This window comes from Acipenser ruthenus, chromosome 4 (genome assembly GCF_902713425.1).
Source record: "Acipenser ruthenus chromosome 4, fAciRut3.2 maternal haplotype, whole genome shotgun sequence".
NCBI lineage: Eukaryota > Metazoa > Chordata > Actinopteri > Acipenseriformes > Acipenseridae > Acipenser > Acipenser ruthenus.
In genome coordinates this window covers 18,360,659-18,375,141 of record NC_081192.1, presented here as the reverse complement: position 1 = coordinate 18,375,141, position 14,483 = coordinate 18,360,659, and the positions used below count along the sequence as shown (strand labels likewise).

General features: G+C 37.9%; 1 protein-coding gene and 1 non-coding gene across 2 annotated transcripts in view; one reads left to right on the top strand and one right to left on the bottom strand.

Annotated features, from left to right (window-relative positions):
• The window catches only part of LOC117399912 (dystrobrevin alpha-like), a 118,236-nt gene extending 108,563 nt beyond the window's left edge, over nt 1-9,673 (bottom strand). Inside the window, exon 1 of the mRNA XM_059022109.1 lies at nt 9,435-9,673. The gene's annotated coding sequence lies outside the window, so the exon portion shown is untranslated. The remainder of the gene's footprint in view (nt 1-9,434) is intronic.
• Nucleotides 8,004-8,108, top strand: LOC117400799 (U6 spliceosomal RNA). Its single transcript, XR_004544260.2, has one exon. It is a non-coding gene; the product is annotated as a U6 spliceosomal RNA (small nuclear RNA).
• Nucleotides 9,674-14,483: the final 4,810 nt, after the last annotated feature.

Here is a 14,483-nt window from a genome sequence, read left to right as displayed (position 1 = left end):
TATGCAACCTGTTGATGCTTTCATTGCAGTTATTTACTATTTTACCATGTGGTGAAGTTGGTTATGTTGAGTACAATAACTACAGGTTCCAGAAGTAATGTTAAATTGTGAAAAAAAAAAAAAAACATTTAGTTTACCCCAGGTAACATACTTTATTTTAAGAAATTGTTGAAAAAAAATATCTCCAAAAGGTAAAATACAAAAAAAAAAAAAAAATACTGGCATTTTCTTTTCTTTGACTGTTTTTTGTATATTTTGAGATCTTATAAAACAAAATGAGTTCTGAAAAAAAAAAATGTTTTTTTTACACAGCACTTTAAAGACTGTGCGGCAAAAACACTTGGCTGTACCAACTCATCAGTTAACTGGTACACATGAACAAACTCTTCCCACGTTTAAAGAAAAGAAAAAAACTGTTTTATATTAAGAGCCAAAGAGCTGGAATGTGGTATTTGAAAGTAGGCTGAGAACAGCCTGGAAACCGATAATAGATCCTGTTAACTCCAAACATCTCATCCCTACTATGGTAACATGGTTACCTCATTCTGATTCCAAGAACATTATACCTAATAGGGAAATTTTAATACTAACTGTGGTAAATCATTTCAGCAGCCTGTATTCAGTCAGTCACACATTCTGGGTGACTCAGTAGATTAGCCAGTAGATATGAGGGGATTTCACCAGTCCAGGCCAGTATTGATCAGTATTGCTTGTTGGGCACCATGTGATCAAAATCATGGACCCAATTCTGGACACAATTCAAAGTATTAACGCTCAGGCTTATCATATGCAATAGTGCCGAAATGTACAGATATGTTTTCATTCAAAATAAGAATAAATGTAGAAAGAAGCTGACACATATTGAAGTAAGTCATTTTTGCCATCGATACTTACAGCAAATTATTAAACTAGTTGCTTCTTTAAAAGCTGGCTGACCAACTAACAACATAAGAAAGCACCATCAGCCAGTGTTTTTGTAAACTATTAAAGAGTATAGCGTTCCATGTCCCCACGTGCTGCTACAACTGTTTAAATAACGTACCTGTCATTTTTCATTGTTAACATCCTGACAAAGTTTTACATTGATAACTTTAAAGTCTGTTTTCAAAATGGCTGCTTTAGATCACTGATAAATATAAGGATTATTGCCCACATTGTCAAACAGGTAACACATCAATAACGATCCATGATGTGCTACGGAAAAGAAAAGCCATAGCACTTGTTTTTATGTTTTTTTTTTTTTTGTTTTTTTTTAATCGCTCTTCCTGCAGTGATTTAGAGGACAGATCTCAAACCCCAGTGCACTAGCGCAGCAATTTTGAAAAAAAGCTTTGAAACAGACTTTAAAGTTCTAAGTGTAAAGAGTTGTCAGGATGTTAATAATGAAAAGAAAAATGACAGGTACATTGTTGCCAAAATAGCCTGGTGTTTATCTTGCATGTTCACAGTATCATAAAGTATAGGCATGTCTGCAATACAGCTTTTGCTGCGTCCCGCATATACAGGCTAGTAACCTAGTACTGTACAGGCAAGGCTCTGTTATGTGACAAACTGGCCTGATAAACAGCGTTGCTCTGAAAATAATGACTTCCACACTTCCACTCTATTCACTCCATTAATTATATGGACATAAAAGAAGCTAAAAAAATCCAGTAGACCTCTCTGCTACAGATGGCATTACAGGATTCATTACATTGAGAATCATCATTGACAGGGCTATTGACCAGCTTTGTCCTTTCTGTGGTTGACCTTTTGTAATCCTTAAGGTTGAGTCTGGATGTAAAGCTACTAGGTTGTACTTATCCTGCCTATAATACATACGGTAGTGTTAATTTTTCTAGACAAATATCTGTCCTTTTAGATTTGTATTTGTGTTATTTAATATCCTTGTGATCTATTCTCTGCATCTGAGATATTTACGGAATAGCCTTTGACACATTAAGCAGGAATATAAAGGCAACAGCTGCAATTGCACCACGACATTGTCTTAAAGCACTCCTCCAAACCCTCATCCATAACTTTATTGTAACATGCAAAGCAATAAACTGCCCAGCAGTAACTCAGATGCAACAGGACGTGAAGAACACTGACAAAATTAAGGAGATTTCTCTTATGTCCCTAACTATGACACCAGAAAAAGTACTATTCACTGATACTATAATGGACATAAAGGAAACCATCTTCTCTCTGATATTCTGTTTACAGTGCTAGCCACCCAGGACTGTACCATTTGGAAAGGGTCCATGTCAGCCCCGACAATTCGTCCCTATGTAAATATTTTAGGAGTCATAATATAAGAAAAATGTGTGTGTACTTTTAGGATGTTAACTGTGTAAGCACATAGAAATTGTTGATCGTTCACTTCAACAAGCTGATGCAGTGGGGAGTGGGGGGGAGAGCTTTATGAATGTTACACTTCAGTTATTGATAACAGACTGCGAGAGCAATTCATGTCATTTTTTTTTTTTTTTATAAATAGTTCTCTTGTTTTGCGAAGTTAACCAGAGTGAGAGGCAAAAGCGACAGTAGTAAATGTGTGAGGCTGAGATTGATTGAGAATGTAAAACAGAGTGAGATGTAGGTCGGATTGTTAAACTGTATCAGGTCGTGTGTACCTGCATTTTGTGCCGCTGTTGCATTAAGTGGCATCTGTTAGGCATGATGAGATTGGGGTTTCAATAATGTAACAATACAACCCTTGTGGGTACGAACGAGGCTTAAGCCCAGGAACTGGGAGCAAATAAAAGACTAAGGCAGTTAATTAACAAAGTTATCCATAACCCCCTGGCGGCCAGTAAACACCACAATCACACTCCACACAGTCCTGGCTGGAACAATTCACTAAAAATCTATTTTTACATCTTGGAATTGGTGTATTTTTTCAGAACACTGGGGAACATTGTGAAGTACTTCAGAAACCTACATTGTATTTTTTTTTTTATATATATTTTTAAACGTTTTAGTATTTTTTTATTATTATGTATTCTGCTTAAAGATACATGGATAAAAATGTGTTATTCTATGACCAGAGGGACCTTGCAATACTTCCTGAAAGTTTTATTGAAAAATATTGATGTTTGGGAAACATGAGTGATTGCAATGACGTAATACACATTTATTCACATGATCTTCATAAGCAATAATGGACACTCTCAATTATTTTCTCAAAATAAATATTTATAAATAAAATAATAGTTCATTCATTCCATTATCAGTAATAAGAAAAGAAAAAAACATACCTGACAAATTTGGTTCATGAAACAATATCTGCTTATATCCACTCATTTCTTGATTTTATAAATGTTGTAAAAACATATATATTAAACACATGAGACAGAATAAATGTTCTAATATAACTATAAGTCAAATGCATCAGATTGACAGTGTTGTTTTCCTATTTTTAGCTGTAAACAAGTTCTTGTGTCATGTTTTGTTTCTCTGTGCTGCTGAAAATATCTCCACCCTTTAAAAATGAAATGCCCATCTCAGTGATGTCACATGAAAAAAAAAACAAGCAGGCAGTGAAATTCAATTCCTCCTCTATCCAATGAGGTGTTAACAAGCTGCACTGCAAATTATGGGGGCCCAGCAAGTCAAAGAAACAAAGTGTGATTTTTATCGCGTTTCCCCGATCACGGGCCCAGAATGGCACTTCAGTATGACTGTGTTTACATGATCACAAGCTGTTTGTTGTGTTGCTTAAAACTACACAACCAAATTTTGGGAGTTGTTTGCAGACCACCTGGAGTTTACTCACAGACCAGAAGTGGTCTGCGGACCACAGGCTGGGAACAACTGTACTATTGGGTTGTCTGGGTTCATGTTATACACATTCTTATTTGTTGTCTTTAAAAAAGTTTCTCACTTACTTTCAACTTTGTATTTTATTTCTACCCTCCTCCTGTTACATTAGTAATTAGTATAGGAGGCTGTGTGGTCCAGTGGTTAAAGAAAAGGGCTTGTAACCAAGAGAATGCCGGTTCAAATCCCACCTCAGCCACTGACTCATTGTGTGACCCTGAGCAAGTCACTTAACCTCCTTGTGCTCCATCTATCGGGTGAGACGTAATTGTAAGTGACTCTGCAGCTGATGCATAGTTCACACACCCTAGTCTCTGTACGTCGCCTTGGATAAAGGCGTCTGCTAAATAAACAAATAATAATAATAATAGTAATTGTGCTCGATCTGTGTAGGCTACAGTGTAATTATTGGAAACTACAAAATATGCCGAAAACAGAGATCATTGTCATTTTAATCAAATTAAATAAAAAGATACAATGAAATAAAACAATCTTTACCAAAAATGTAGTATTTACTAAAGTATATGTTATATAACAAATGCTGACAGCTATTTGTGATTTCATCTACTGATATTTACTGAGTTAACATTGAAATAATAATGTAAAAACACATCTTAAAAGAGTTTTTTTATTGGCTTGTTACTATACAGGTTAAGAAAACTGTAAAAATGACACATATGCAATTCAGAACGTTTCAGACTGACAGCTATTACAGTGAATAGTGTGGTTCTCAGTCTGCCCCCGAAACAGTCTGTGTCATTCTAACTCTGGTTATGACAGGAGTTGCTCCCGCAGTCTATTATCAATAACTGAAGTGTAACATTCATAACACTGCTCCAGTTGCACATCAACAACACTAGCTTGTTGAAGTGAACGATCAGCAATTTCTATGTGTTTACACAGTCCACATCTTAAAGTACACATACTTTTTTAAAAATATTATAATATATATACATCTAGTAATTGGGACGAATTGTCGTGGGGACGAATTGTCGCAGGGGACACATTGTCGCAAGACGAATTATTGTGCACCCATTTTCAAGCCATATCTTATTGTTTGATTTGACATACTGTACCCTTCTATACCATAGAAAACAAGCACAGCACTAAGGCGGTTTAAAACCATACCAAAGAAAAACTGCACAGTAGCCTACAGTTCAATTACAGGAGCCTCACAATGATGAATAATAATGCAATATTATTACTACTACCACTGGTGTAGTCAAGCTGGAACAACGTTCCAGTATTGTTTTCTATAGGCAGAACCTTGACTTAAGAATTAACTTAAGAATCTTTGCCGATTATGATAATGCTTATATGGTGCCCGACTGCTCAAATTTCAGTGCCTGGGCACCAATGAAGCGATCTCCTTTCCATGGGGAAATCAAAATGAGTCTTTCTCCAAAAAAAAAAAAAAATCAGTGTCCAATTCCCTACATGCCAGTTTTGATGGTACACTCCGAATCAGAGTCTCTGATAACTGACGTGTATTTTAAATGTGAAGAGTCACACACATCTCCCCCACAATTGTCTGGTTCAGTCTGTCGTCCTTGTGATGCAAACTACAGTACTACTTTAAGAAGGCTGACAATTGTTTTAGTAAAAATGCTGACAAAGACAGCAAAAGTTCATCCTAGACAAGCTGCTTTGTATATCGGTCAGTGCAGAGACTCAGTGATTGGAATGAACAACTGCCCTTACGCTGCAACATTGTTTTTGCAACAACCCACCACGTTTTGGAAGAAGTCAGCCAAAAAGTAGCATAAACCAGCCAAAAAACGCACTTGCATTTAAGATTTCATATATATTACAAAAGCATAAATAAGTGCTACACATTTATTTAAAATAAAAAACACATGTCAGTAATGTTATAAACTATTTATTTACTGTATCTGCTTTGCTTGTTTTCCCTCAATTTACAGTATTAGAAATGCTGTTTTTATATGATGAATGTATTTATGTAGTGTAACATTAAATTGTCCAGAACTGTTGGCAGATAGTGTTTAAAAATACATTTAAAAGCAAAAACAGTTCTAATTGTACTGATGCTGTTCTTAAATTGCTGAGGAATAAAAAATAACTGAGTGTTTGTGTGATTTGGAATTTTATTGGATGCAGAGCAACAGAAAAAAGAAGATGGGGGTGACATGATATACTAATAGTATAAAGGGCATCGTGGAAGTTATGGCTGGTGATGACCTCATAAATCGAAAGGAATAGGAAAATACCATAAAATAACCAAACCACCAAAGACAACATTTACCCACTAGATGCTTTCAAAACAAGCCAAATTTGGCTGGAAAACCGCCAGTCTGGAAGCACTGATCAAGGGGGAGTAGCCTAAAAATAGCCGAGAAACATGCATTACCTTTTAAATGTTGCCTCACGTTTAATGTACAAATAAAACGTTAGGTTATTATCATAACCCTGGTTCTCTGAAATAGAAATGTAACCATTACCATATAAGTGTTTATCTCCTAAAGACCCCAAACCTGAATAGATTATACCAAAGCTGCGCATCAGCGCCTGTGACACAATCATGCCCGCACCCCGAGGACATAAGAAGTCTGTATGCACAGATACCAGCATCATTTTTCCTTCAAGCATGCTGCAATCATGGACACAGCGAATTTGAAGGTTAATGGTTACATCTATATTTCAGGGAACCAGGGTTCCCTATCAAGTACAAAATGTAACCATTACAGTATAGAGTGTACCAAAGCTGTTGCAAGCGAATATTGCATAACGACTGGAATGCTACAAGACTAAGCTGAAGGCTACCTTGTGCGGTACCATATGGAACCCCAGTAATCAGGGCTAAAAAACTGAGGGAGAAACCCACCTCTATGTCTATTTCTAAGGGTTGACCCAGAAGCCGCCCTTAATACTCTAGTTCCAAAGCCAGGGTTTTGTGGATCCACAACCTAAGTCTGCACAACCTAGTAAAGGTATGGGGAGTAGACCACACCGTTGCACTGCAAATGTCCTTGACAGATTCACCCTGGAATAAAGCCCACGAAGTTGCCTTGCCCCTGAAGGAATGGACAGTGAGCTTTTCTGGAGGGGGCAAGTTGGCCAACTCATAGGCAGTCCTGATACATACTGGGCAACCTGAGGCAACCGTAGTGGTTGATGCATGGCTATTTAAACTGCCTACAGTCTCAAAACATTTACTGTATGTGGGGACCACGCCAATGGGGTCACACACCCCGTGTGCCTTCTGCCATTCTACACAGCGCCCCAGCCCAGTCCACTGGGTCGGTATGGTACTGGTGCGGTAACCTCGATCCCTGTTCAGTACGGGTACCGGGCCAGACCGGAGCGGGTTGGTGACCTACAGGTCTACTCGGTTCACATTACCGCAGGAAGCAGTATACAGGGATGCCCAACTATATAGCTCCTGGCAAACCCAAACAGTTTGAATGTATACAAGACTGGGGGAAGCCTGCTGTTAGAGCCCTAACAGCCTTCATAATGGTGCTGCAAACAGTCACCAAGACGGCAGCAAGATACTGCGGCAGAGACTGCAAGCAATCTCAGCCACAGTGCGTATCTCGGTCAACACACCTTGTGTTTCTGCCAAAAAAATAAAAATCAGAAAAGATACACAAGAGAAAACTCTCACAGAACACAGTAATAACAATATTACAGTACAAATAATAATAAAATCGTTTACAAAAACAAAACTTTTATTTTTAACTCCAGACGGAGCTAACAGCCTATAACGAGAGCACAAGTCAGCTGACTCAAGTTGCTTGGTCCCTGCGAGGGGTGACAGGAGCCGCCGGCTTCACACGGGGCAAAAGGCCGCTGCAGGACGTAACAAACAACAAGCTATGTGCAAAAAATGACATGTAATTAGTAAAACTAAAACAACGGAAATGATGATCGCATTAATCAGTATAATACACAATCAGTGAATAACAGATGCAGATAAAAAGTAACAAGTACTCATCTGCCTATGGCTCTCTTTGTGAGGGGCATGACTCCATCCCAGGTGCTGGCATGCAGCTTTGGTATAATCTATTCAGGTTCAGGGTCTTTAGGAGGTAAACACCCATACGTTAATGGTTACATTTCATACCTGATAGGGAACGTGAATTCATATAATTTGTTTGAGAAAAATCTATATTTTATTTGCCGTTCAGGTACTTTAAGATTTAGGACTACACCACTGACTACTACGACTACTACGACTACTACTACTACAGCAGCACATATACTAAAATTGGAACGATACAGAGAAGATTAGCATGGCTCCCTGGCGCAAGGTTGACACGTGAATTCGTGAAGCGCTCCTTATTTATACCGGTGCACCGGCTGCCACTGGGCAGCTGGTGTAGTCCGCCCACTGGGCCTTAAATAGGACTACTACTACAACTACGACTACTACTACTACTAATAATAATAATAAAGAAAATCCTTGGAATATATTTTAAGTTTTTATAGAACTGACATATGATATTTGGGTTGAAATGAACAAAATGGTCAATCCAGCCTCAATAAATAATACATGTAATACGTTAGTTTAAATTAGGTACATTATTTGGTCACTTACAGTTTCAGCACGGCATATTTATCTATCCCATTTTTGGGGGATGCTGTCTTGCTGATTCGGTGGCACAATTAATATGTACACATTTCATATACAGCAGTCGGGTTATTTAGTACTATAATCACCGTTATTTATAAACGCTTATTCAGATTTCCTATTACTGAAACTTCACAAAATAAATTCGAATTACTATACTGCACTAATTCAATAACATGAATAACACAATGTTAATCAAATGAAATATAAACATTACAAATTAGGTTTTTATAAACAATCTATATTTAAATCGATAATATGTGGCAGTGCATGGCTAGGTAATTTAAATAATGAATGTTATCTGTACGCTGAAACACATACAATAGCAGCCCAAGTCAAGACCATAATGAATAATATTGACCGCTGTTTTACATGTCCATTGTATTCATAACATTGTTTGTTATTATAATTGGTAATATTATTAGTTGTATTGCATTGTTAATATTATGTAGCCAGTATCTATACTGCATTAATTATTATTATTATTATTATTATTATTATTATTATATAAGAAAAACAATAATAAAATCGCAAACATCACGTCATAATAAACTGTAGCTGGACATTCAGAATTTTTGTCAACTGGCCTCTCCCGTTCTCCGAGATTCACGTCAAGAACTGACCGTTACTATGTATCCCGAGCACCAAATAAATAAATTAATTAACAAATAAATAAATAAAATCATCATCATCACGGAAACAGGACGAGAATCAAACAGGCAACAGGCTGTCAAAATTGTAATAATTTACACCGCAGTGCACTGCAACACACTAGTAGTACTGTAATGCCAAACATTTTTATACGATTCAACAAAACGCATGCAAACAAAGGTATATTTGTGAGCAGTCGTTGACACGTAGAATGACAAAAGCAAATCCCGGGATAGACAGTAGGAAACAAAAAGCAAATAACGGAACATCGCACACTGTGACATTTTCTTATATTGAGCTGTCAGGCGGATCAGCTGATATTTACCTGCGAGGTAATGCACTGTGCGGTCTTTTAACCCCACGTTGCACTGCACTGCACTGCACTACTCACCAGAACGGTTCTCGCAAGTCAACGTCAACGTGTTCTCCTCGCTCATGCTTCAAGTCGGGTTTTTTTCCTGTCGAAATCCACGTACAATGTTGTAAAAGATTAGTTGTTCAAGGTTTTATTTCTCCTTTTGCATTGCTCTGCCTGCTTCTGGTTCGGGCTCTGCGTCTCCCGCTGCTGCTGTGTGTACGTAATACTAATAAGCACGGCCGCACCTTTCCATTCACCGGGGTGCCTACGCTATGACGTAGCATGGAATCTCTCTTGTGCTGCACTGAGCGGTGGGTGATTTAACATGCAGCTGTTTCTAGGTGGTATATATGGATGCTCGAAGCTTTTAGGTTATTCAAGACCTGGTTTAGAAACTCTGAAGAGGAAAGCAGTGTATTTCATTCAGCCAGCATAATTGTAACTGGGAACCAATGTGATTCTGCATCAACTACAAGCACACAATACGTGGATGGTATTACAGAAATTTCCCTATGCACAAACACATCTGGAGTATTGTATTCTACAGTATTTTTAATTCATAGGACAAAATAAATACAAAATCCCTGCAAAAACTTACAGCACGGTCGGAGCACACTGTGGGTGCTGCAGTTACTTGACTGGTGGTTTTGAGATTTGGACAAATGTCCAACTTTTATTACACTTGTTACCTTTGAATGCTACTTTTTTAATACCTGGGCTGCAATCATGTTTTGACACAGCCTACCAGAAAAAAAAGTTACACCTTGGATAGAGTATTTTTCAGTTTGTCTGACAAATGTAGTTCATTTCTATAGTGCGCAACATTTCTTGTGCAGATACGTACTGTACGAAGGTCTGGGGGACACTTCCCCCGTCACACATGTTTTTGCTTTATATCAATAATACAGCTTTTATGGAAAAATGTCGAAATACACATGTGAATAATTCACTAATTGAAATCACCCTCTGGTTTATTCCAACCACAAGACCACTACCATGAACTTGCCATTAGAAACATTAAGGTAACTTATGCTACAAAAAGTATTTATTTATGGAGAAAAATAAATTGTCCGTCCATCTGTTACTGCGTTGGAATCTCTGCTCAGCTAATAAGGAACATTACAAGTGCAGTCACAGCAGAAAGCCCATTGACCTATATAAACATTTATTATCCACTGTTGTAATAAACGAGTTTGCTCTTTGTATCTACTCTGCCATATGGCGTCAGTTTAAAGATTTTCTTTTTGACATTTAATGCAAGTTCTTAACGTATTTTTGGCACTGAACAAACTTCTAACTACACAGTAGCATAGAAAGAAAAAGAACAAATTACACAAATTAAACGAACAAACAAAAAGGGTTTAATGGAACACAAACACAGTGCAATACTCCTATTCCATTATTCAACATTTCACGAAGTGCATAGTTTTACGGTTGGGCCATATTGAAGGTACATTTTAATTCTACATTACAGCATAATGTCCCTTCACAAGTTGACTGACCACGTGCTTTTACAAAAGATTTAGTCCTAATAGCCCTAAGTTTCCCCAAAAGCAAAAGGGCTGGTAATCAGAGTGCCTTACAATAATGTCAAGTGTCCGGCTTGACGACTGTGTTAATATTGACTGTGTTAATACAGACTCAGTGACTCTAAGCTCACACACCACCAGAAAGTATCTTCAGCAATGTTTCCCAACTCATTTTATGTACAGTAGCCTTGATTCTTTGGTGTAGCTCTGGTAAACACTCTCTCTCTCTCTCTCTCTCTCTCTCTCTCTCTCTCTCTCTCTCTCTCTCTCTCTCTCTCTCTCTCTCTTTCTCTCTCTCCACAGACTGCAGACTGACCTGAATAAACTTGTTACAGGCGGTTGACACTAATTGAACTAAAAACAATGAAACAGGTTATCAATTAGAATAAATCATTACACCTGTAGCTTTGCAAACACAGCCACGCCCATATTTCTCTGGCAGGGACAGAAATTAACCCTATCCCTGCCAAACACATTCCTTCCAGGCAAGGATCGGCCCCGCCACAATACACAGTGTGTCCTTTTAAACATTCTGTAAATGAGTGCTAACCAATATCCTTGCATCTTAAACCCTTTTATTGCTGAATCTTTTGGTTTCTCACTTTTTTGTTACGTTTAATTTAGGATGTGCAAACTCTGGTACCTTTGCTGTAGATCACATGGTCTTATTTCAGCTAGACCATTGGAACTACAGCAAGTAGGTAATTAGGTACCAGGAAGCATCAGCAACTTTTATAATGCTGTCTTTGAAATATCTGAATCTTCCAAATACAAGGAAAGAACACAATGATCTTCAACATAACACGGGGGTAAGAAAAAAATAAGAAAATTAATTGTGAAAAGTGGTTCAGAACCCTATCATTTAAATCATGTAAAATAATATACAAAGAACACGCGTTTCAATATTGGAATATAGAATGTTTTGCTAACATCTAGCTTCCCTTTTAAAAGTGTACCATATTAAAATCAAAGAGTAATACAGTATAGTAAATGCATGGTAAAGCATTGTAAAGCCCAGAGATATAGCACAAAGCATAGCAATCCAAAACTGCAGAATTTACTGTCCATATTTACTGTGGTAAATGTTTAGTGTGTAAAAAAAAGGGGGGGGGGGGGGGGGTTGTATAGGGCTTATAACCATGCATATTATTTTACCTTCGGTGTTGTGGAAGTATAAATATGTTAATATTTTTTTCTTTCATTCTTTGGTTTACGACTTTAATCTACAAAAGCTATATCAGTAACATGAATAGACCTTTTTAGCTGCTGGCACGTGACTACTTTTTATAGTGGCATGAACATATGATTTTTATAATTAACCTTCACCCCAGAGAAGCAAGTGCAACAATAGAAACTCAATCTGTTTAAGGATAGAGAACAACCAAGCCCCATCACAGGCTTCTGTCAAGCTGTCCAGTGTTGTAATTGCAGGTTGACCTGGAAATTGTCAAAGTCATGCCTTCCCTCCACTCTCCATTCTCCCGTGCCTGCTCCTTCTCTTCCCTAGCCCCTCTGTGGTGGAACCAGCTACCAGAGATCTTCAGGACTGCTCCACCTCTCACTGCCTTCCGCCACCTCCTCAAGACTCACCTGTTTTAGACTGCACTTGTAGATCTACCCCTCCTACTATGCACTGGACTTCACTGGCCAACACAGCATGTTACTGGATCCTCAGCTGATGCACTATCCTTGCACTACTGCACTTCTATTATGTCATTGTAGATCTAACTTGTAATCCTAACTTACTGCATCCTAGTTCATATTATATTTTAGTAGTATTATTTACACTTACTGTAAACTATACTGTATAATATATTAAACTTGTATTGTAACCCTGTAATACCTACAATTTGTCTTGGATATGGTGTTGACAGTCCTCAAAGCAAGATAACAATATTTATTAGAATGTGCCATTCATTGGTGAATTAAAAAAATACCATTGCAGATAGACAAAACAAATGAGATGTCTTGTATAGAGTAATGAACATAAAAAGTGGAATAAAAGTGGTTTCAAGCTGAGTGGGATTGTCCAAACCACTGCTGCACTGCAAGAGAGTAACAATCCTGGCAGAACTGAGACTGCAACTAACAGCTTCCACATCCAGACATTCACTGATATTGTGTTGAGTAACAGCACTGGTAGAACTAAACTAGGTTCACTTATTGAAACCTTCTTAGACATAGAGCCAGGTTTATGAAAGTGGTTGTAGCTAACCAAATCCTTTTTTTCTTTCTTTTTCTCTTACTTATTGTGCACTTTCATTTGCTATATAGGTCTGAAAATATGCCGTTTTAAAAGAAAATATGCTGTCACAAACCTACGATATTTGTAAGTCATAGTATCTGGGACTGCATTAGTTAAATTAACATTTTCAATTGCTTTGCCTTCCAGGAAATCTGTTACACCTTTACTTCCAAGGTTATTTCCCCTCAGCAGTGTCAAGCATTTTACTGGCTGCACAGCATCTCAGTCATTAGGGAAACAGCTGGTTAGTTACTAGCAGGAAAGAAGACCCAGTAGGGGCGTGGACAATGTCACTCTCCATAAAAAACCATGAAAGTGCAAGAGTATCAGAAGGCCTGTAAAAATTGCTGAAACATTTGAGACCTAATTAGTGCGTGGATGAGCATGGCATGAAAATGTATGACATTATCTTGTTGCTACAATCACTTTAATCTTAAGTTCCAGTGCAAAAGCAAAATAACAATGTATCTGTTTGAATCCAGCAGGGACAGACACTGTAGCCCCACAGCTTGCATCATCAGGAATTCTGGGCTTCAGGCATATGTCAAATGAGGAAACACATTGTAAATTAAGCATCTCTCTGATATACTTTCAAAAGCTATGTGTGTTTTCATAAACGTCTCTGATTAATCGCAGAGTGATTTTCCATTGCTGCCACTGCCATCTTTATTTTATGTCTTTTCACTGTAGCTGGTGTACATGACAGATGCTGCCTAACATATTCCTTGGAGACTCCTTTTATTCAGATGGACGCACCAACAAGCTGCAGTCAGTAGGCTGATGGGAACTTTCAAAACAAAAATCTTCAGATGGTTTGGGGAGTCAAGAGCATTTAAGAGCATTTTGTATTCTAATGAAGTCTCTGGTAGGTAGTTCACTTCCTTTGCAGCAGGACCCCACCTGAGACATTCATTTTCAGTGCTGTGCATTCACATAAATAAGAATTGGTGTAGCAGTATGGTATGAGCTGTATTTTTGTGTCCCTGTCACAGGAACATGTCTATACCTCCTACTGGTACAGTACATACAGCTGCCCAGCAGGAATGACTGCAACTGTTTTGAAATTGTGTTCGTGACCTGAAGGTAGGAGATTCAAAAGTGAAAACACTAACACACAGCCAGAGACAAATGCGTTATAAAAGAATGCAGAGCATATCCCTGAATTCGTTTTCTTCAGTACTGTACCATGGCCCAGGCAATCTGGTAATATTGTTTTCAGTGAGGTTATCTGTCATTAGAGTCCTGTCTGGTTCAATGCTGGAGACAGATAGACACTGTTTCTCTTCTCTGGACCTGGCTCCTGCTGTT